Below are 24,267 nucleotides of genomic sequence, written 5' to 3' on the forward strand. Positions count from 1 at the left end.
GTTCCAATCAACTCCCCACACTTGGTTACGAGCAAACTCCAGAGTAGATGTCTCCAAGAAAAGCTCTACCCTTCACTCCTATAGCAAACATCAAATTTCAAAGTACAATATGGCTACTCTCAGGACCTCAAAAGTATCTTTATTTATTTAGTGATAGACCATGGAGTAAGCCTGTATGGTCCTTTAAACCATACTACCCCAGCAACCCTCAGCAAGTCCAATTAATGCTAAACTAATCATAGGACAATTTACAACGACCAATTAATCTAGCTGGTACGCCTTTAGACTGTGGGAGGAAACTGGAGCTGGTGAAAAGCCAAGCATTCCATGGGGAGGACATACAGACTCCTCTCAGACGACACCGGAATTGAACTCCGAAATCCAGAGCGTCCCGATCTGCAATAACGTTGTGTTAACTGCTGTGCTACCATGCTCTTTAAAACTGATTTGCCATTTGTCTCTTCCCAAAAGTTTTTAATTGTCCAAAATATACATGCTTGCACTTAGAGAGTCCACACAAAAGCAGAGAACTATGTACACTTTAAACAATGTCCCGAAATTTTATGCCTATTCTCTAACAGTCTTCTGCTTTGTGATTTAGTAATACAAATCCTGAATGAATTCTCAAGATAACATCATTTGCTTTTATAAGTATCTAAAATAATTTCTTCAACCATAAGATAGCAAGTCCCTTACACCTTTAACTTCTAATCAATTTGATTCCCTGATTTATTTCCTATTAGTCTATGAATCTGTACGTTATCCTACAATGTAAGTATATACCCACAGAAAAATGTCTTATACCTACATGCTGTAGTACATAAATGATTATTCCCGAAGTTCAAGGACATTGTCAGTTACACCTTCCAACATTCAAGTACCATTTCAGCTTTCAGTGCTTGCCTTCGCAATTGGAGACAAAAATCATTTTTAAACTATTCTAACCATTGATCAATAGGCAGTCTACCACAACAACAACATAAAATGCCATTTCCATCACCACATTCCCTGGGGACTTCTTGACCAAAACTCAACCCAACTGGATATGTCTGGATTTCATCTCCCAATAATAAGTCATTCAACATTACCTGGCACAAAATCCCTGATTATTACTCTATCTTCCACCCTAACATCTTTTCCCTTCACAGTTACCGCAAAGTGGCTATGATGTGTACCATCCACAAAAAGCACCCAGCTACATGACTACACCAACATCAGCCCGTACCAATAACCTCTTTATGGATAACAGAAGTAGCAAGAGCACAAGAACATCCTCTTACTGCTCCTCCAAGACACACACTACCTCAATCTTGCAGAAACATGGTTGTTCTTTATCAAACCAAAGTCAAAGGCTCAAGAACCTTCAAACCATCAGCACTATTGGAATACTTTCACAAGGAAGGTTTTTCAGCCATCTTTTTGATAAATTGGTTTATTATTCTCACATGTACCAAGATAGTGTGAGGAGAAAAGCTTATCCTGTATACTTGCCTTGTTTTTTGATCACCTCCAAGAGTATTTGGGGGGGTGGGGGGGAAGACAGTAAATCCAGGCTTTGTCAGCCCCTAAAATTTAAAAAAAAAGAACCTGCTATATAGAATCCTCACGCCTTCCTTGTATAGAATCAGAAAGTCTGAACTTCCTGCCAAATTATATCCCAGGACAAGGGAGGAAAGCCATTGCAAATGTAACTTGGACACATGCATAACCCTGGAAACCATGTATCCAAGGAACTGCTCTGGAAACCACTGACAGATGGCAAAACTGAGGACCCGGCCTTAATTATTCAATATTTTTGAATGTCACTTTGAATGTCAGAAGCAGTCCAAACATTAAAAGTGACACTTTTTTAAATGGCTAGATTTAAAAACAATTAAAAGATTCCTGAAATAAATACTTGGCTTAATCTTACTTTGCTTTCACACTATTTACAAAAAGCTGTAACATATCCAATAAAGAGAACAGGCTTAAAGATTCACCACTGGAATCAGTCAGCAAGTTCTGGATTTCCATTTTTAGCCAATCATACACAGTCTTGCTTCCTTCCATGGAGTAGATCGCGTTAGATCACTGCAAAAATGATTGCATTTATTGGAATGATATGGCCCACTGTATTACAAAACTACATTAGTGGTTGTATTTGAATGCCCACAGAATACACAAGATATCTTATTCATTCCTTTATTTATATTTGAATCGAGCAAACTGTTTGTCTTTAATCCACTCCCTTCATTTATCAACACAGCCACTTAGTCAGCAATTAACATCCTACCTGCTTTTGCCTGTACTTCAAAAGCAATAATGATTATTTTGTTAGGTGTGTTTTTCCAACACAAACTGAAAAAAAAACCTAGCGTTTTAATAAAAATAATCTGTGAATACAATTTGGCACCGGCAATTTTACAGGAGAGGAAAAAGGATCTATTTATTTATTTATTTATTTATTTATTTATTAAACAGATTTATATGTGTCAGTTACTTTCAGTTTACTGTATGGGTTGCTCCTGTAAATAATTTAAATGCCTTTTATTATGTTCCTGAGTAACTCTCAAATCCACTTGCACAGGTTGTCTCTGTGGTTAAGAAGGCATACAGTGCATTGACTTTCATCAATCATGGTATTGAGTTTAAGAGCAGAGAGGTAATGTTACAGCTATATAGGACCCTGGTCAGGCACCACTAGGAGCACTATGCTCTGTTCTGGTCACCTCACTACAGGGCTGACGTGGAAACTACAGAAAGGGTGCAGAGGAGACTTACAAGGATGTTGCCTGGATTGGGGAGCATGCTTTCTGAGAATAGGCTGAGTGAACTCGGTCTTTTCTCCTTGGTGTGACGCAGGATGAGACAGTGACCTGATAGAGGCACTGATGATGATTGACATTGATCGTGTAGATAGTCAGAGGCTTTGTCCCAGAGCTGAAACGGCTAACATGAGAGGGCACAGTTTTAAGGTGCATGGAAGTAGATACAGAGGAGATACACAGAGAGTGGTGAGTGCGTGGAATGGACTGCCAGCGATGGCAGTGGAGGCGAATACGATAGGGTCTTTTAAGAGACTCCTGCATACGACATGGAGCTTAGAAAAATAGAGAGCTATGGGTAATCTTAGGTAACTTCTAAGTAAGTACATGTTCGGCACAGCATTGTGGACCAAAGGGCCTGTATTGTCCTGTAGGTTTTCTATGTTTCCAATGTGGGGATATAGGAATAATATCACCATGTAATCTAGACTGTGCAGTGCTTGTTCTTTGCCGGTAACTAGGTGAACATTTGACAGTGCAAAAACTTTGTTACAAGACATTTTCTTTTATTTGGCTGACATAATCTATACCAGCTATGGTACATGAAGTTATACATTTAGACTTGTTAACAGTAGCTGATATGTTGGGTATTTAAGATACTTCTGTTCCTTAGTGGCTAAGAGTTCTAAGATGGACTGGAACATGGCCAAGTACAAGAAATCCACCTATTTTGTTCAACATCATCATCCCCTCAGTATTAAATCACCAAATCCCTAAACTTGAGCTTCTGTACCTTCTTCTGCAACTGCGTCCTTGACTCCCTCATCAGGAGACCACAGTCAGTAGGGACCAGTGATAACATCTCCTCCTTGCTGAGGATCAGCACAGGTGCACCTTAAGGCTTAGTCCATTGCTCTCTCTACACTCATGACTGTGTGGCTGTGCACACCCAAATGCCATCTATAAATCTGCCAATTACATCACCATTGTTGGTAAAATCTCAGACAGTGATGAGGAGATGCACAGAATTGGTTGATTGAGTAGTATCACAACAACAACCTCACATTCAATGTCAGAAAGATGAAAGGACTGGATTTTGGACTTTAGGAAAGGGCATTCAGAACCTGGATTCAACACATTAATGCAATCATGAAGAAGCCTCGCCAGCAGCTCTATTTCATTCAGAAATTCTGTCTGTCACCAAAGACTCTTGCAAATTTTGTAACTGTACTGTGGAAAGCATTCTGATTAGTTGTATCACAGCCAGGTACAGAGGCTCCAATGTACAGGATCACAAGTGGCTGCAGAGGATGGCAGACTCAGCCAGCTCGATCAAGGGCACAACCCTTTCCACCATCAGGGACAACTTCAAGAGGTAGTGTTTCAAGAAGGTGGCAGTCATCATTAAGGACCCTCACCATCCAGGAAATGCCCTGTTCCATCAGTGAGGAGGTACAGGAGCCTGAAGACCTACACTTAATGATTCAGAAAAAGCTTCTTTCCTTCTGCGACCAGACTTCTGAACAGTCCACGAACCTCACTATTCCTTTTATTGCACTATTTATTTTGCAACTTACAGTAATTTTATGTATTTGCACTGTGGGGCTGCTACAAAACAAATTTCACAACTTTTGAGACAGTGGTAATAGAACTGGTCTGCTGAGTTGCAACATTGGTCACTAAACCGGTGCAGCTATGCTCCATACAAATTCAAATCAATGACTGCCATTATTTGCTTTGCAAGCAAAAAAACTAGTCAGTCAGTGGTCAGATCTTCAATTATTTTTCCCTCCTGCAAACACATCTGCGGCAGACTCTCAGCATTCCAAATACCAAAAATCACAAAATCTGAAATAGCACCATTATTTTGATTTTGAGACACCAAAAGGTGGCAGATACCTTTTCTCACCGAGCATTCCAAGTCAGCAACACCAGCCAAATCTATTCTCATCTTGAACAGAATGATATCTTGAACAACTGAAACATGGTTTTTTGAGAACCACTTATTTGGAGCGCTTATGTGACGGCAGAATATTGGGTGTGAGGACTTTTGACCAGACAAATGAACAATTATTCAACTATGGACAGCAGTATGGCCTGCGCAGGCCTATGAAGGGTTGTATAAGAAACACTTCTCAAAGTGAGTTTTGATTCACAAATCCACCCCACTTGAACAATTCCCTCTCTGTAGTACCATCTGAATGCTGAAAATTTCATTCAAGGTTCAATATAGTCATCTAGTCCAATACACTTCTGGCTAATCTCAAGTCTTCTATCCCACACAAACCTCTATGAATCCAAATTCCAAGTAAATAGAAATGCTAGTGTATAGAGGGACTGTACGCAACATAAGGTTTTAAACATAACAGTAAGGATTGAAGGAGGCTATCTGTTGTTTGTTGGCCTTATTGCAGATATAGTTTGGATAAAGGAGGTGAGAAGTGGAATTGCAGCACAAGTAAAAAATGGTGAACTAATTGTCTAATTGTCCAGAAAGATAAAGAGATTGTCTCTGAGGCAGAGCACTCCGTCCTCAGTAAGGGCCTCAGCTTTGTCCCCCTTCACCCACACCTCAGCGAGTTCCGCGTTCGCCATGACGCCAAACTCTTCTTCTGCCAGCTCCGTCTCCGAGCTTATTTCTTTGGCAAGGACTCTCCTACCCCCACCGATGACCCCTTCTCCCGTCTTCAAACCTCCTCCTCTTCATGGACACCCCGCTCTGGTCTTCCGCCTGCTCTGGATCTCTTTATTTCTAATTGCCAACGGGATATCAACCGTCTCGACTTCACCACACCCTGTTCCAATTCCAACCCAACTCCTTCCAAACGCTCTGCTCTCCACTCCCTCCACACCAATCCCAACCTCACTAAAAACAGTCCTGACGAAGGGTCTCAGCCCGAAACGTCGACAGTGCTTCTCCTTATAGATGCTGCCTGGCCTGCTGTGTTCCACCAACATTTTGTGTGTGTTGTAAGAGATTGTGAACTTTGAAGCAGCTTGGGGATGAACTATAAAGAGAAAGGATAGGGAAGGGGTGTAGGGAAAAGCGTAATTTTTAACTGAGGAGAAATTGGGCAAAGATCATGAAGGTATAGCAAGAAAAATATTGAAGCTGCATATAACATGCTTTCATTTAAAAAATTCAAAAATCTGCATGGAACCAGAGTGAAGCAAAAGGGAAAAAACTGACCATCCATAAACTACCAATCAGATCCAGTGGAATGACAACTTCATTGCATGACAAAGTGCAAGTGGAAAGTTAATGAGACTGACTACTAAACACCAACAGCAGAATAAAGGTTTTCATATTTCTGTTAACAATAGCAGAGTAACATTCAATAATAACAACAAAGAATGTACAAATTGGAAAATTATCTTACAATTTGACTGAATAAGTTGAGGAGAAATAAAGTTTGCATGAAGTAATGGACACTGTATGTAATGGGGTCCTGCAGAGTTAACATTAGACAGTAGGAGGGGGAAAAGACAGGTAGATGGGGCATATCTACAGGAGTTCAGGTGAGATTCAGCAGTTGGAACCTGAATCATTCTTACAAATTATGGTGGCAATTACATGAAAAACCTGAAAGTAAATTTTCATTGTCCAGTGGGCTGCTGATGAAAATAAGGTGCATTGATTAAATCAGGAGGTGGCTCATCCAAGGAAGAACTTAGATTATCTTGATTAAAGCAGGGTATGCAACACAAAAAAAAAGTATTGGCTTATTTTGTAGCATACCGCAGTTTTAAGAATGTGCACATAAAAGAGGAATGATTCATCTAAAATGTTATGAAGAATTGCTCAAAATTCACCAGGTAACATAATGGCAGCAAGAATCAATCATTAAGTCCTATGCTTAATAAAACTTTCTTGCCTCCTGATGAGTGATGATCAAGCAGAAAGTGACAAATTTTGGATGCTACAGGGAAAAAAATAATTTAAAGAACAAAGATATACTTGTTAACATGTAAGGAAAAGGATGGCAGAGTAAGGTGGATAGATGGCTAACTGGATTCAAATAATGTTTTTGCAAAGCTTCATGATGCATCGATGTCATCTTGAAGAAAATTTGATTACGGTAGGCTAATAATGAGACAAATTAAATCCAGACAAGAAATACACTAACAAATGTAAAATGAAATGTCAAATGATAACAGTGCATCTCTCAGTACACTCAAATATTGCCTTCCACCATATGTTTCTGTAAATTAAGAAATACCAGAAGTTAATATAGGAAGGCATCAAGGACCATCAATGCTTATATATCCTACATTACAATCCAAGACCACTTCACTGCTCATTTGGTTTAATTAAAAACAAATGTTCATTTAAAATTTACATTCTACAGCTTCCAAAATTATAGACATTATTCTAGATTGTCATTACTACATTGCAATGCTACTACATTAATCTTAATGAACGACCTTGATATCAAATTGAATTGTCATCCTCTCTAAAGTTCCTAAAGGAAAGGAAAGCCAATAAAATCTGGTCCCATCTAAATGAAGTATCATTGCTCTCAAAAGTAATATTCAAATTCTACACAATTTATTTCAGTCAATAAACTATTTTCATAATTGCAAAGTTATAACATAATAACACTCGCCATCTTAACCATTAAAATACAGGTCACTGCTGCATTATGGTAGGCGGTTGGCACGGTAGCTTAGTGGTTCAACCAACGCTTTACAGTGCAGGCAACCCGGATTCAATTCCCAACACTGCCTGTAACGAGTTTGTACATTCTCCCCCATGACCATGTGGGTTTCCTCTGGGTGCTCTGGTTTTCTCCCACAGTCCAAAAGGCATACAGTTGGTAGGTTAATTGGTCAATTGTCCCATGATTATGCTAGGACTAAATCACAGAAATGCTGGGCAGCATGTCTTGAAGGGTCTATTCTGCACTATATCACAATAATTTCTTTAAAAAATATACGTCAAAAGAAAAGTTTAAAATTTACTCTACTTCCCTTGCTCACATAAATTCCTTTAGAACAAATATTATTGCATATGTCACCTTTTTATCTAGTGAACTGTGAACTCTGTAAGGATGAATTTCCATTACCCATGCAGCTTAGTACAAGGGGGTCACCTGCAAGACCTTTACCCCATAGGTAAGCAGTAAACTCATTAAACTATTATATCAGATCTGGTTAAATTTTAACTATTTCAAATTTGAATGCTTTAAGATTACATTGTCTAAGATTGTACTATCATAATTACACCTTCAAATGAATATACTCAAAAGCTTGTCAATTGTCACCCTAGCTAAATGTCAACCGATCATCTTTAGAATGCATTCACAGTAGTTATTTGCAACACTGGAGTGTTGATCACATGCAAGCATAAAGGCAGTAAAATCAAGTTAGAGGATTTTTTGGATAAGTGATAAAAGTAAATATGATCGTAGCCAAAAAGCTACACAGACGGATACATGTACATTAATTTATTGATAGGTGTGAAGAATACCTTTATTGTCTTCCACTGAGTTCCACAACAAAATTGAGTTTTTGTTTTAACTGAATAGGAATACAAGAACAGCAGGTTGGTCTCCCAGATATCAGCATGACCATGGATCTATAACTAACATCAAAGCAAAATATGCTGTAAATCTGAAATTAAAAATTGAAAATGCTAGAAATATTCAGAATCAATCTTGAAACAGCAAGTGTTTCTCTTATTACAGCTGCTGTCTGACCAAAATTTGCTATTTTATATCCTTCAATGATTTCCATGAGTTAAAATGATCAATCTTCTGATATTATAACATTAAGTATAACATAAGCCTACTCTTGTAGAATCTGACACCAATTTTAGCTTTAATCCATTAGAAGATGCCAATGATAACCTCTTCCAATAATCCCCATTGACTCCTGCCAATTTGAAAAATTCTCATCTCCTTTTCTACAACTTTTCTTCAGTTCTACTAGCTTTTACTTAAACAAATTTCACCAGGACTTTATGAAATGCTTTCTGCAGGACCAAGTAAATGCATCAACATTCATTCCCTTGTCGACTACTTCAAAATAAGTTTTTAAAAGTGTTAATTATCTCTATTAACTATAACCTACTCTTCACAAATCCTACTGATCAGCTGAAAAAGGCACATCTCCAATATCAAATATTTCTAATTTCAAGTGGTCAGCTCACAAACCAAGGGGGAACCCACTTTAAGGAACACAGGACAATTTATAGAGCATTTATTAAATATTGGAAAATGTACACCTGATTCAAGGTAGAAGCCGAAATAGTTTAGTATTTATATTAAATAATAATAATATTAAATAATGCATAAAAGATGGCGCCGGTAACACGTGCTCTGCCGTACAAACTGCCCTCTACACTATCCTATACCCAAGAAACCTTTCTAAACCTCCAATTTGCTACATCTAGCAAGATCAACAACACCCTGGCGAAGTTACTGACCCAGATGGAGATCAGCAACGCACCAGAATTGCTTCAACTCCAGACCATACCTGGACCCGATCATCGAGACCTGGTCCGAGGTCCACCACGTTCCCATAGACCCGTGGCCTGCTACCGTGTCGGAGCGCCTGGAGACATGGCCCATTACAACCAGCACCTCTCCGAAGCAAAGGAGCACACAGAAGTGATGTCAGAGACCTCAAGATACCCCAGACACTTCCCCGGAGCGACCACTGTAGAATCTCGTTGGTGGCTATCTACAGCTGCTGGAAGTGAGGCCTCCGCTGACGACCTCGGAAATCGCGCCCAGGGCTCGGCTGGAGCAGAGGCCTCCGCAACCGTGACACAGTTCATGGACTTGTTTCAGCCGGCAGCCCGGGCCCCCCGCAGTTGGAAGTGGCAGCGGAGCCTCCCCGTCACTCAGCCCGACCTGGAGCGCCCGACGACGCGACCCGCCGATCGATCCCTGCGGGACGCATCCACCAACCTCAAAGAGCTACCAACAACACACTGCATCGATGGAAATCTGGAAAGATGCACAAATTACCGAGGAAGTGTGGGAAAAGAGCTGGGCAGCTGGTCAGATTGAAACAGAGGGGCTTTAGGATCCCTCTGCCCACCATCCTACTAACTAATGTGCAAGCCATAGAGAACAAGGTGGATGATCTTAAAAGGAGATTCACCTACTGCAGGGAGATGCAGAACTGCTGTGTATTCTGTTTCACAGAGACCCTGCTCTCCCCTGCCACCCCTGACTGTGCCTTCTGACCAGAGAGAGTTTTGATCCATTGGATGGACTGCACAGCGTCTTCGGGCAAGACGAGGGGAGGTGGAGTCTGCCTACTGATCAAAACTGCGTGTTGCTCAGACAGAGTGGCACTGACAAGCTCTTGCAGTCCGGACCTGGATCACCTGTGGGTGAAGTGTCGTCCTTATTATCTGCCACGGGAATTCACCTCGGTAATACTGACAGTGGTCTACATTCCCCCCCCCCCCCAGGTGGACATGGAGTGTGCTGTGAATACACTGTATGCCAACATCAGTGAACTTGAGACCAGGTATCTGGAGGTTTTGCTCATTACAGCCGGGGACTTTAACCAGGCCAACCTCAGAAAAGCACTGCCAAAGTTATACCAACATGTCTCCTGCTCCACTAGAGGCCAGAATATACTTAAACACTGCTACACAGCAGTCAAGGATGCCTACCGTTCCATCCAACGACCTCACTTCAGAAAATCGGACCATCAGGCCGTACTCCTCCTCCCGGCTTAGAAACAGAAACAGAAGCAGCAGGTCATGGTGTCAAAAGTGGTGTCGCGTTGGACAGAGGAAATGGCTGAGATCCTCCGTGACTGCTTTGAATCAGTGGACTGGTTAGTATTCAAGGACTCGGCAGCTAACCTCGATGAATATGCCTCAGCTGTCATGGACTTTATCTGGAAGTGCACAGAGGACTGTGTGTCTCGCAAGATGATCCAGGTATTCCCTAACCGGAAGCCTTGGATGAATTATGAGGTCCAGTCCCTTTTGAAGACTAGAGCTGTGGCTTTTAGGTCTGGAGACACTAGTTGCTACATGGAATCCAGGGGTGAACTCTGGAAAGCCACTAAGGGCGCCAAGAGGCAATATCGAGCCAAGTTGGAAGCCCAGGCTAACCAGAGGGATGTGAGTAGACTATGGCAGGGTCTAAATGAGATCACTGGGCGCAAAGAAAAGGCTGGGAATATCAATAACTGTAGCTTTTCTCTTCCGGACGAACTTAACGTATTCTACGCAAGATTAGAACAGAAGAGGAGCATCCTACTCCCTCTGGATGAACCGGACCTGGTGGCATCAAGATTCATTGTCACTGAGGAAGACGTTAGAAAAGCCTTACTGAAGATAAATCCAAGGAAGGCGACGGGCCCAGATGGCGTCCCGGGACGGGTTCTCCGGGCCTGTGCAAGCGAGCTAGCTAGCTGGAGTGTTTGCTGACATCTTCAACTGCTCCCTGCTTCAGTCTAAGATCCCCTCATGTTTTAAGATGGCAACAATAATCCCGGTGCCGAAGAAAAGCAAGGTGGCATGCCTGAATGACTACCGACCTGTGGCTCTAACATCAATTGCTATGAAGTGCTTCGAATGATTGGTTATGGCACACATCAACCATAACCTACCGGTCAACCTTGACGCTTTACAATTCGCCTACCGGAGCAACAGGTCAATGGCACATGCCATCTCTCTGGCACTGCATTCCTTCTTAGAACACCTGGAGAATTACGATGCATATGTAAGGCTCCTTTTCATCGACTACAGCTCTGACTTTAATACCATCATTCCAAATAAATAGATTCCTAAGCTCCAGAACCTGGGTCTTAGCACTCAGAGCTGCAGCTGGATCTTCAAATTCTTCACAGACAGGACCCAGGCTGTAAAGATGGGGGACAGGCTCTCCTCTACAATCACTCTGAGCACCAGTGCCCCACAAGGCTGTGTACTCAGCCCCCTGCTGTACTCACTGTACACCCATGATTGCGTAGCCAAGTTTCCATCGAACTCAATATATGAGTTTGCTGATGACGCCACAATTGTAGGCCACATCTTGGGTAATGATGAGTCTGAGTACAGTGAGGAAATTAAGAACCTGGTGGCATGGTGCGAAGACAATAACCTATCCCTCAACGTCAGCAAGACGAAGGAATTGGTTGTTGACTTCAGAAGGAGTAGCGGACCGCACTACCCCATCTACATCGGTGGTGCGCAGGTGGAACAGGTCAAAAGCTTTAAGTTCCTCGGGGTGAATATCACAAATAACCTGACTTGGTCTAACCAAGCAGAGTTCACTGCCAAGAAGGCCCACCAGCGCCTTTACTTCCTGAGAAAGCTGAAGAAATTTGGCCTGTCCCTTAAAACCCTTACTAATTTTTATAGGTGCACCGTAGAAAACATTCTTCTGGGGTGCATCACAACCTGGTATGGAAGTTGTCCTGTCCAAGACCGGAAGAAGCTGCAGAAGATCGTGAACCCAGCCCAGCACATCACACAAACCAATCTTCCAACCTTGGACTCACTTTATACCACACGCTGTCGCAGCAGTGCTGCCAGGATAATCAAGGGTAAGTCCTACCCAGCCAACTCACTTTTTGTCTCACTTCCCTCCGGGAGAAAGTTCAGGAGCATGAAGATACATACGACCAGATTTGGGAACAGCTTCCTTCCAACTGCTGAACAGATCCTGACCCGGATCTGGGCCGTACCTTCCAAATATCTGGACCTGACTTGCCCCTTCCCTTTCTATTTTCTAATTATGATTTATAATTTAAAATTTTATTATATTTACTTCGATTTGTACTTCAGGGAGCGCAAAGCGCAGAATCAAATATCACTGTGATGATTGTACGCTCTAATATCAATTGTTTGTTGACAATAAAGTACTTGTATTTGCAAATTTAAAACTTATTATAGTTTAAAATATTTAACATTGTGGACTAAAATCCATCATAAAATGCGTTAGTTAAAGCTAGAGTTTTCCAAACAGACATTTAGTAAACCCATAAAACTCAATTTAAGCAAGAAAGGTTACACTTTGAAGTGACTTTTACCCCAAGACTAGTTTATAAATTCTTTAAGATCAATTAAAATGATTTTCTTCAATTCTGATGGAGAAGGTTGCAAACAATTAAGGGAGCAAAGGTAAAAATTACTGAGCAACTTTGTGATGGCCACATCAAGGCAGCTGGTTAATATTTTCAACTTAATGTTTTTATCTCCAAATGTTGGCAAGGCCTGCATATTTTGGCCTTATGAGTTTCTTCTTACATGATATGTACACAATTAAGGTACCTCCACTGGATTTTGCCCATACTGAAAAAAGAACAATTCAAGCCTGAATTATAATGCTGCATGAATGAGAGCAACTTGAAAGCAGTGGCATTTTATGCACTAACAGATCATGTTAGGATTATGAGAGATTGTCAATGCCTATGGCTATGTAGATAATACAGTGAAGCTTTGACATGTGAATTGTGGCTATTCAAACAACTGAGTAAATTGACCAAGCAGAATAATATCAATAACTGGGCATTCAAACAACAACTTCAAAGTCTCTACATGATTATAAGTGAGAGAGGAAAATTCCCTGCAGAACAATTTCTTTTCTGGGATGTGGGAGGGGAAGAGGGAGGCAGGAAGGAAGGAAGGAAGGAAAAATTGTTCTAAGACCCGCTTCCGTTATAATATAGATAAAAACTTTGCTAATTAACTTGTTATAATACAATGAATCAGCATTGTTAATAAGAACAGGTGCCACAAAAAACGTTTTGAGATATAATGGACCCACTTAATCCAGGTACATAATGCTTCTCCATTAGACCATAGGAGGAGAATTATGCCATTTGGCCTATCGAGTCTGCTCTGCTATTTCATCATGGCTGAGTCAATTTTCCTCTCAGCCTCAATCTCCTGCCTTTTCCCTATATTCCTTTCTTTCCCTACTCAATCAAGAATCTATCAACCTCTGCCTTAGATATACATACAGACTTGGCCTCCCTCCACAGCTGCCTGTGGCAAAGAATTCCACAGATTCACCACTCTCTGGCTAAAGAAATTCCTCCTAATCTCAGTTCTAAAAGGATGCCCCTCTATTCTGAGGTTGTATCCTCCGGTCTTAAACTCTCCCACCATAGAAACATCCTCTCCACATCCACTCCATCAAGGCCTTTCAATATTTGATAGGTTTATTTGAGGTCACCCTCATTCTTCTGAATTCTAGTGAATCCAGGTCCAGAGCCATCACACCCTCTTCACATGACAAGCCATTCAATCGTGAAATCATTTTCTTGAACCTGATTTGAACCCTCTCCAATTTCAGAGCATCCTTTCTACATCATTGTTTTTATATTCTATATAAAATACATTCTAATATAAAATGAATGCTAACATTGCAGTTGCCTGCATCACCATAGACTCAACCTGCAAATTAACCTTCAGGGAATCCTGCATAAGGATTCCGAAGTCCCTTTGCACCTCAGTTTCTTGTATTTTCTCTCCATTTAGAAACCTATCAGTTATCAGTTAATCAACCCTATCAATTCTTCTGCCATTATTTTCAATAATGCCCCTTTAAAAGAAATTATAGTGCATTCATGAAGATATTAAGATTTGTATTCCCTTGTTCCACAAATTATATGATTTCATAGTTAAAAGGGAGTGCTGGAATTTCAAATATTTCACATATCAAAAACTAAAATATCATTTTTTTTAAACTCAGTTAGCAAAGTTTGCTCATGCCTACTGTTAAATTATAGACTTTCAGGATCTTATTACTTACACAGGAATTACACTGAAATTAATAAAGATTAGCATTATTGGCCACATGTACATCAGAACACAGTGAAATGCATCATTTGCTTCAAATCAAATGAGCAAAAATTGTGCCGGGCAGCCCACAAGTGGAGCCATGCTTCCTGTGCCAACATAGCACACCATTAACCTGAACATCCTCTGAACGAGGGATGAAACCAGAGCACCCAGAGGAAACCCACAAGGTCATGGGTGGAATGTACAAATACCTTACAGACAGCGGTGGGAACTGAACCCCATCTTACAACTGGCACTGTAAAACTTTGTGCTAACTGCTATGCTAAAGTGCCACCCCTAATATCTGTTTGACATTTTGCAGGCTGGAGTTGGTGCCGCCTCCCCACCCCCAGTGTTCAATGGCACAAGTCTTGGACTCTTTTTGCTTGACCATACGACTATTTGTGCTTGCCATCTTGTGTGTATGACTGTTGGTACAGGTAGCCCCCGTTTTCCGAACGTTCGCTTTATGACACCTCACTTTTAAGAAAGACCTACATTAGTTACCTGTTTTCGCTACCCGAAGAGTGTTGTTGCTTTTACGAAAAAAGGCAGCACGCGCCCTGAGCAGCCAGGCTCCTCCAGTGGAACTGCATTCTAGCCACCATACCTTAAGCAATAAAGACATTTTTGCGAAAGTGGAATTTAAAGGTAGTCATGGGTGGTTTGATAGGTTTTTGAGGCAATGGCAGCTTCATAGCTTAAAGGTTATTGAACAGAGTGCTTCCATGAGAGTTTCGCTACGCTTGACAGTGCTGCAATGATTGCAGAGAAGTATTTCTTCTTTACATAGGCTGTGTAGGTTTTGTGTGTTATTTGGTAGGTTATTTTTTGGGTCTGGGAACGCTCAGAAACTTTTCCCATATAAATTAATGGTCATTGCTTCTTCGCTTACCGCCATTTTGATTTATGAACCCTTTCATAGGAATGCCCTACCTTCAGATAGCAGGGGAAACCTGTACTGTGTTTTGCACCCCCAGAGTAACTTTGTTTGGCCATATTCATGAGTATTCAATTAATAACTGAATGACATTTAAATTTGAATTGAAATATTAGCTTCTTTAAAATCCAAAATGATTTTCACAAGTTTAAACAATTCTCATTTCCCACATCCCACAATTAAAAGAACATTGCATCCTAGAAAAACTGAATTTAGCCTCATAAATGCAGATTTTCTATTTTCCATATTACTTCTCTCATAGGGTTAGACAAAATATCGCTTTCTGCCATAAGATTTTTAAAATATTTTATTATTTTCTAATATTATATATTTTCCCACATTGCTATTTATAAACACTAGACAAACCGCCCTAAATGTTAAATAGTGCAATTTCTCCTATATACTGCAATTCTCAGATGATTCATCTCCTTAACAATTCCCTGAACCAAATCATGAAACATTAGCAAAAAATTATTTTTTCAATATTATTAAACCAGGGTTTTTAAGAGACCAGCAACATCTTTTTATTAAAAGGCATTTGAAATGACTAAGTATGTGCAGATATTTAACAGCGTATTTAAAAATATTTTACAGATTCTAACATAAGGACATACTCAATAAAAAAAATCTTGAAGCACTTAAATATTCCATCTGGTCGAGTGTTCTTTGAAGTTTTAAAATACAATTCCATGTTCACAAGAATCTAAATTTCATTTTCCTTTACATACTTGCTGCCCAGAACAGTGTGAAAAGATCAGAAACTAATGAATGCAATCTAGGGCTTATTATCAGAGTTTGAATACTCAGTCTAGGTGAGGCTAGAGGTTGATTGGTTTATGATGAATTATACTAAAATATGTTTCAATGGAGGAGTATGCCCACAGGGAAACGAACCTCAAGGTTGTATGTGGTGACATGTATGTACTCTGAGAAGAAATTTTACTTTGAACTTTGAGCTCAATCCAACTGGTTTTAAAGTTCGAACTTTTTCACCCAATTCCAGGAAAAACTCCATTAGAATCAACAACATTATTCCATTTCCAACTTCTAAGCACAGACACATCGTGAAAGGGGCATTCCCATACACAGTAAGTCCCCACGTTAAGAACATCCGATTTATGAACAACTCGCACTTACGAACGGACTGCCATAAAGCCAAGTATATTAAAAATTTGAGTTAAATACAATGGTTCGTAATCACAAATGCACACACTACTTTGTGACGCTCATGAAAACAGATCACGTTGCCGTTAACATTGTGTTGTGTAACTTTGTATTTGGCTTAAATTGTTCTCTTACTTACACTTGTAATCATGCCTCCAAAGTGTAAATCCAATGCAACTGCTGGTGATGCATCAAAGAAAAGAAAAACAATCACGATTGAAAATGAAGTGGAAATACTAAAGCGATCAGAAAGAGGTGAAACACCATCGGTCATTGGAAAAGTGTTAGGCTGCAGTCGGTCAAAGACCAGAACAATTTTAAAGGATAAAGTGAGAATAATGGAGCATGTGAAAGGCCCTGCCCTGATGAAAGCTACAATTATTACTAAGCAATGATGTGGTTTAATTATTGAAATGGAAAGGCTATTGATAATTTGGTTAGACCAGGGGTGGGCAAACTTTTTGATTTGTGGGCCACAAAGGGTTCTAAAATTTGACAGGGGGGCTGGACCAGGAGCAGATGGACGGAGTGTTTTGGTAATACACCTCATAAGAGAAAATAAAATATCATGGGATATGTAGAAAACATGTGCTTTAATTTCAATTGAAAATGAACAAATGCATTACAACAAAATATCTGTCTTTGAAGTCCCATGGTATTTAGCTATTTATTGAAATGACTTTTAAAACACTGAAAATTAAATGAATAAAGTACAGCTTTTTTTAATAGTAACAGTTATTATTTTAAAGCACTGAAAATTCTGTTATCCTTCAAGATATTATCATCATCACTCTGCTCCTGACTGTCTTTATTTCAAAAACGGTAGGAGATGCAGGTCTACTTGTCTTGCTCCTTCTTATTCAATTGTCCCCTGTGCCAAAACTCAACAACGACCAGCACAAGGACAGAACAGTGACAGCGCGCCAGTATGCGGAGTGCGTTATTTGATCTGGAGCGCATTTTTTATTTTGAGAAAGTACGTGCACCTGCGCACTACTCATGTCCACCACTTAACAGAAATGGCATGTAACATGTAAGGCTTATTGAAAAAAATGTTTTCAAATGCATTTTTTACATAACACAACGAAGAAACTTATTTTTAATTTCAGTGGGAACAGTGTTGTTGGTCTCCCTTTTTAGCCAGCGCATCAAAGTCTGGATTTAGTTTTGTTGTGGCGATTCTCAGGATGGATCTGAGGTGTTGGTCAGTTAACTTGGATCTGTGGCTGGCTTTGTTGATGTTCATGACGCTGAACGCCTGTTCACACAAATAGGTCGAGCCGAACAAAGAGTAAAGCGCAAATGTGGAGTAATACGCTGCACCTCAACAAAGGTCAATGTATATAGAGTGCGTCATCTATTGAGAAAACACCAGAATTGCGAGGAAAAAACGTTAACAAGGTTTATTAATATAATTTCATCAAGTTCTGCGGGCCGGATTAAAAAGCTTAACGGGCCGCATATGGCCCCCGGGCCGTAGTTTGCCCATGCCTGGGTTAGACGATCAAAATCAGTGTAATATGCCTATTAGCCTTACTTTAGTGCAAGAAAAGGCTCAAAGCCTTTTCAATGATTTAAAAGCTGCAAGTGCAGCCAGTAAAGGTGATTGTGATGAAGAATTTGTTGCGAGTAGGGGTTGGTTCAATTGTTTCAAAGTGAGGGCAAATTTACATAACATTAAAGTGCAAGGTGAAACAGCGAGTGATTTTCTTAAAATGTTGAAAAAAATTATTGAGGGAGGTTATTTGCCAAACCAAATATTTATTGTAGATGAGACTGGCTTATTTTGGAAAAAAATGCCCGAAAGGATCTACATTTCGAAAGAGGAGAAAAGTGCACCAGGGCATAAAGCATAGGCTAACGTTATTGCTTGGGGGTAACACATCCAGGGATTTCAAGCTCAAGCCTTTGTTTGTATATCACTCCCTAAATCCGAAGGCACTTCACCATATCATTAAGGCATCTCTTCCCATTATTTGGAAGGCAAATGCAAAGGCTAGGGTTACAATTGCCTTGTTTGAAGATTGCTTCTTGAATTATTTTGTCTCTGCTGTTGAATGTTATTGCTTGGCCAAGAAAATTCCTTTCAAGATTCTCCTTGTGCTTGATAACACACACGGACATCCAAGCACTTTAGATGACCTTCACCCCAATGTAAAGGTTGTATTTTTACCCCCCCCCCCCAAACACTACATCACTACTTCAGCCAATGGCCTCCTTTAAGGTCTATTATTTATGGCAGACCTTCTCACAAGCAGTCAGGGCTACCCAGGATGATGTGATGAGCTCAAGGGAGTTCTGGAGGAATTATAACATCTATGATGCCATCAAAAATATTGCTAATTCTTGGGATGAAGTGAAGCAGTCAAATATCAAAGGAGAGTGGAACAAATTGTACCCCAATTCGCACATGTTTTCCAGGGGTTTACAGCTGATGACATCACCAAAGCCAGGCAAGCTGTGGTTGATATTGGTAATCAACTACAATTAGACATCAGTGAAAATGATGTTGTAGAGTTACTCAACTCCCATGCCGAAGAACTGACCAGTGAAGACCTTATGGAACTAGAGCAGCAGATGATAGCATTTGAGGAAGAAGACAGTTTTTGACGAAAGAGTTAGCTGAAGCCTTTCGTCTCACTGAAGCAGGTATGGCAAAGTTAGAAGAACAAGATCCTAATGCAGAGAGGTTCACCAAAGTTTACCATACACTTACCGAGGCCTCAGCTGCTACAAGGCCATTTATGACAAGTAAAAGAAAAGCTCTGTACAAACCTCCCTGGATGCCTACTTCAAGAAATTGACTCCAGTAGTCAACCCCACTTCCCCAGCAGCAGAATCAAACCCCGACTCTCCAGCACCAGGTCCATCATCTCCAACACCAGGCCCATCATCTTCAACAATAGCCTCCTCTCCATCATCTTCTCCTGCATCATCCATTATTAACGTTATCATAATGTTACCTCATGAATGCCCCTTCTGGTATGCAAGACATCGATGGAACAAGAATAAGTGTTAACCCTTAATCATGATTTTTTTTCTTCCCCCCCCCCCCGTCTAAACTGTTTTAAGAACAGTTTCTTTAATTTTTTTTACAGTACTGTATACCTACATACATACACAGATTCTCTCTTTTCAGTACAGTACTGTATGTAGTTACTTTCAATATTACTGTATTATGTTTAAGATGTTTTACTGTATTTGGAAGTGTTTAAATGTTTTATATGTATAGAAAGGTAAAATATATACTACATACTAAGACAAACATTTGACTGACGCTAAATAAGAACCGTATGTATCTGTTCCGACTTACTTACAAATTCGACTTAAAGACAGACTTAGAAACCGATCTTGTTCGTAACCCGGGGACTGCCTGTACTACATCTGACAGGTAGCATTCTACAGACATGGAATAGTAAACCAAAAAGCTGCTGAGAACTGAAAGCCTTTTGAATTCTAGGCATATGCAGCTTGTAAAATGTGAGAGAATATATAGAAAGGTGTGGTTTGCAACGCATGTGTATAACTGATGATAAATTCATTACAATCTGTAAATGCATACATCTAAAATATTAATCGCAATACATGCTTCTGTTGAAAAATAAATCATAATATTATCAAGAACAACAAAGTTAATTATAGCCCTTATTATGGAAACTACTAATTGAACTACACCTTTGTTGTAATAAATTTGAACTAACATTCTAATTTTGAAGAATTTTACGAGATACTGCTCATCTCAAACTGTGTTGATTCAGTGGAAGTTATCTATTTGTTACAATAGCCTACATTTCATTCAAACTAAAAATTTTATTAATTGCATTATTTTCTAATATTTATCCCCAAGTGCCCCAAATCAAGTGTTTTGATTGAGAGGATTAAGAGCTTCAAATTACCAGCTGTGAACAACACCAATATTCTGTCCTAGTCCAACCATGTAGATGTCATGGCCAAGAAGGACTACCACTGTCTCTACTTCCTCAGGAAGCTAAAGCATAACAGTATGCCCCTGTTAATCCTTACCCATTTTTACTGATGCCCCACAGAAAGCATTGTTTTTGGATTATCAGTTTGCTGTGGCAGCTGCTCTACGTGAACAAGATAAACTATAGAGAATTAAGGACACAACTCAGCACATCACAGAAACCAACCTCTCCACAATGGACTCCGTCTATACTACTCAATGCCTCAGTAAAGCAGCCAAATAATCAGACCCGATCCACCCTGGACATTCTCTCTTCTTCATGCAGAAAAGCTTGAAAGCACAAACCACTAGGCTCAATGACAGCTTCTACTCTATTGTAATAAGACTATTAAGTAAGATGGTCTCTTGATCTCCCAACCTACACTGTTATGATCTTGCACCTTACTGTCTACCTGCACTGTACCTTCTCTGTAGCTGTTTACTTTATTCTGCATTGTTATTGTTTTACCTTGTTCCATCTCAATGCACTGTGTAATGATCCTATGAATATTCCTATGAAAAGTGTGTAATTCACTGTTACTTGGGTATGTGTGACAATAATAAGACAGTTCCAATGTTTTTGGGAAGTGATTCAGTATCTTCCAGCAAAAGAGCAAACCATCATAACTTTCTAAATTAATCTCAATTTAATCGGCTTTCCTTGATGCACTTATCATTTCGATGCCCAATACTAACAATTTTGAACACTTTGTTGGAATCTTCTGGTCTAGCTAGATCTCCTGTTTCTTCAGACCCAATAAATAAAGACCTTTGACCTTTTAATCTGGATATACTATTTAATTTATATACTTTCTAAAGATGCCCAACTCTGAACGTTGTATATCCATGTAATTCAACAAAAGATGTGTATCAATTTGGCATTGCCTCAACACCTGGATGCATTGCATTTAAAACCTACAATCCAATAGTTTCATCAAATTTTGAACAATCTTTTAAAACCTCTTTCCATTTAATGCATATATCATTTCATTCAATATCTTATTGATCATTTTGCTGAACAACAATTTTCAGATCAAGCCCAAGTTTCCATTTATTTATAAGTCTGATTCCACAATCCACTTACTGTGACTAAGTCACTGGAGAAACTGGAAAAGTTGTGTATATGAAAGTCTTTAGTTCCCACGAAAAAAATAGATTCTCCAGGAGACCCTCTCAAGAGTCCCAAAAGCTCTAAGTACATCATAATCTTATATCCTTAAGATGAAAGGTAACAGTAAGGTAATTCAATACAATTTCAATAGTTACAATAACACTGTTTACTTCAATACTTTAGGTTGCCAATGCTTCTTTGAATTCCATGTTCTGAATGCTCAAATACCTTTGCAGGGACAAACTAATTACAAACTTCCTTGAACTTGTTTATAATACTGCAAATTACCAAATCCATTACTCCATCCTGGATTGACAGGCCAATTTACACAACCCCATTGCCTTTACATTTGGCCAATGCATACGCAAAAGTATCATGGTCACTATTTTTCATCCCACATCTTCTTAATCTGTGCTACACACAGTATTGTTCATTTGCAAAGGTGTGCTTTTAACTTCATTTTACAATAACCAAGACTGGTTTGTGCTTAACTTAATATCTGCTATATTCACAACTCCAGAATACTGCCTAACACACTGATAAATTAATCTTGGCCTCAAAACGCTTTTTCAATGCAGCTTAAGAAACTGTCGCCTAGAAACCATAGAACCAGATTCAAAGTGACTGCAGTTGCTAACTGCCACACTTCATCGCTTCAGGACCCAGATTTAATGCCAACCTTGGATGTATCGATGGGCTGAATGGCTGACTTCTGCTCCTTTGTCTTATGGTTATCTGTATGGAGTTTACATGTTCTCTGTGACCTTGTGCATTTCCTCCCACATGGTAGGTTATTAGCAAGGGGAGTTGATAAATGTGCAAGAGAAAACAAGTTACACAACTACAAACTCCATTTCCAGAAAAGTTGGGATATTTTCCAAAATGCAATAAAAACAAAAGTCTGTGATATGTTAATTCATGTGAACCTTTATTTAACTGACAAAAGTACAAAGAAAAGATTTTCAACAGTTTTACTGACCAACTTAATTGTATTTTGTAAATATACACAAATTTTGAATTTGATGGCTGGAACACACTCAACAAAAGTTGGGACAGAGGCATGTTTACCATTGTGTTACATCGCCTTTCCTTTTAATAACACTTTTTAATCAAGCACACGCACTCTGTGTCTACAAAGCCATGCTGTTGTAGTCCATGCACAATGTGGTCTGGCATTGTCCTGCTGAAATAAGCATGGATGTCCCAGGAAGAGACGTCACCTTGATGGCAACGTACGTCTCTCTAAAGTCCCAATATACGCCTCAGAGTCAATGGCACCTTCACATACATGCAACATACCCATGTCGTGGGCAGTGATGCACCCCCATACCATCACAGATGCTGGCTTTTGCACATTTCGCTGATAACAATCAGGATGGTTGTTTTCATCTTTGACACGGAGAAATCAACGCCCGTTTTTTCCGAAAACTAGCTGAAATGTGGACTCATCACACGGTTCCACAGTCTTTCGGTCCATCTGAGATGAGCTTGGGCCCAGAGAACTTGCCGGCGTTTCTGCATAGAGTTGACGTATGGCTTCCTCCTTGCGTAATACAGTTTCAAGTTGCATTTCTGGATGCAGCGACAGACTGTGTTAAGTGACAATGGTTTTCCAAAGTACTCCCGAGCCCAGGTGGCTGTAATTGTCACAGTAGCATGACGGTTTCTTAGGCAGTGCCGCCTGAGGGCTCGAAGATCACGCACATTCAACAGTGGTTTCCAACCGTGCCCTTTACGCACTGAAATGTCTCTGAATCTTTTCACAATATTAAGTACTGTAGATGTTGAAAGACCTAAATTCTCTGCAATCTTGCGTTGAGAAATGTTCCTTTTGAACTGACTAACAATTCTCTCACGAATTTTGGCACAAAGGGGTGAGGCACGACACATCCTCGCTTGCAAAGACTGAGCCTTTGATGGACGCTACTTTTATACCCAGTCATGATACCTCACCTGCTACCAATTAGCCTGCTTAATGTGGAGTCTTCCAAACTGGTGTAACTTGAATATTCTGTGCACTTTTCAATCTTATTTTAACTCTGTCCAACTTTTGTTGAGTGTGTTGCAGCCATCAAATTCTAAATTTGTGCATATTTACAAAATACAATTAAGCTAGTCAGTAAAACTATTGAAAATCTTTTCTTTGTACTTTTGTCAGTTAAATAAAGGTTCATGTGAATTAACATATCACAGATTTTTGTTTTTATTGCATTTTGGAAAATATCCCAACTTTTCTGGAAATGGGGTTTGTACATGGAACAGGGGAAATGGAACTGATGGCATTGCTCCATGGGAAACTGGCTTGAACTCTATAGGCCAAGTATCCTTCATTTGTGGTATATTAAAGGCTGATTTATACTTGTGCGTATGGGCTACGCCACAGCCTACACCATAGCCCTGATAGCCTATGACACTTCTGCGTTGCTCTACGCCGTAGTGAGCATGCGTTGGTGTGTGCCAAAACGCTAATTGGCGGTGGGGTTTCTATGCCTGTGTTGAGTTTCTTCATGAAAGACATGGACGAGGAAATGCATTTCAAACATTTTCACATGTTGGCAGGTAGATTTGACGATCTGGTTC

The 24,267-nt window shown here is 39.9% G+C and overlaps 1 protein-coding gene across 1 annotated transcript in view; it reads right to left on the reverse strand.

The window, feature by feature from the left end:
- Window positions 1–24,267, reverse strand: part of gsk3ba (glycogen synthase kinase 3 beta, genome duplicate a) — a 179,183-nt gene that overhangs the window by 105,007 nt on the left and 49,909 nt on the right. The gene's annotated exons all lie outside the window — the stretch shown is intronic.

Source organism: Hypanus sabinus, chromosome 4 (assembly GCF_030144855.1).
Source record: "Hypanus sabinus isolate sHypSab1 chromosome 4, sHypSab1.hap1, whole genome shotgun sequence".
NCBI classification, from domain to species: domain Eukaryota; kingdom Metazoa; phylum Chordata; class Chondrichthyes; order Myliobatiformes; family Dasyatidae; genus Hypanus; species Hypanus sabinus.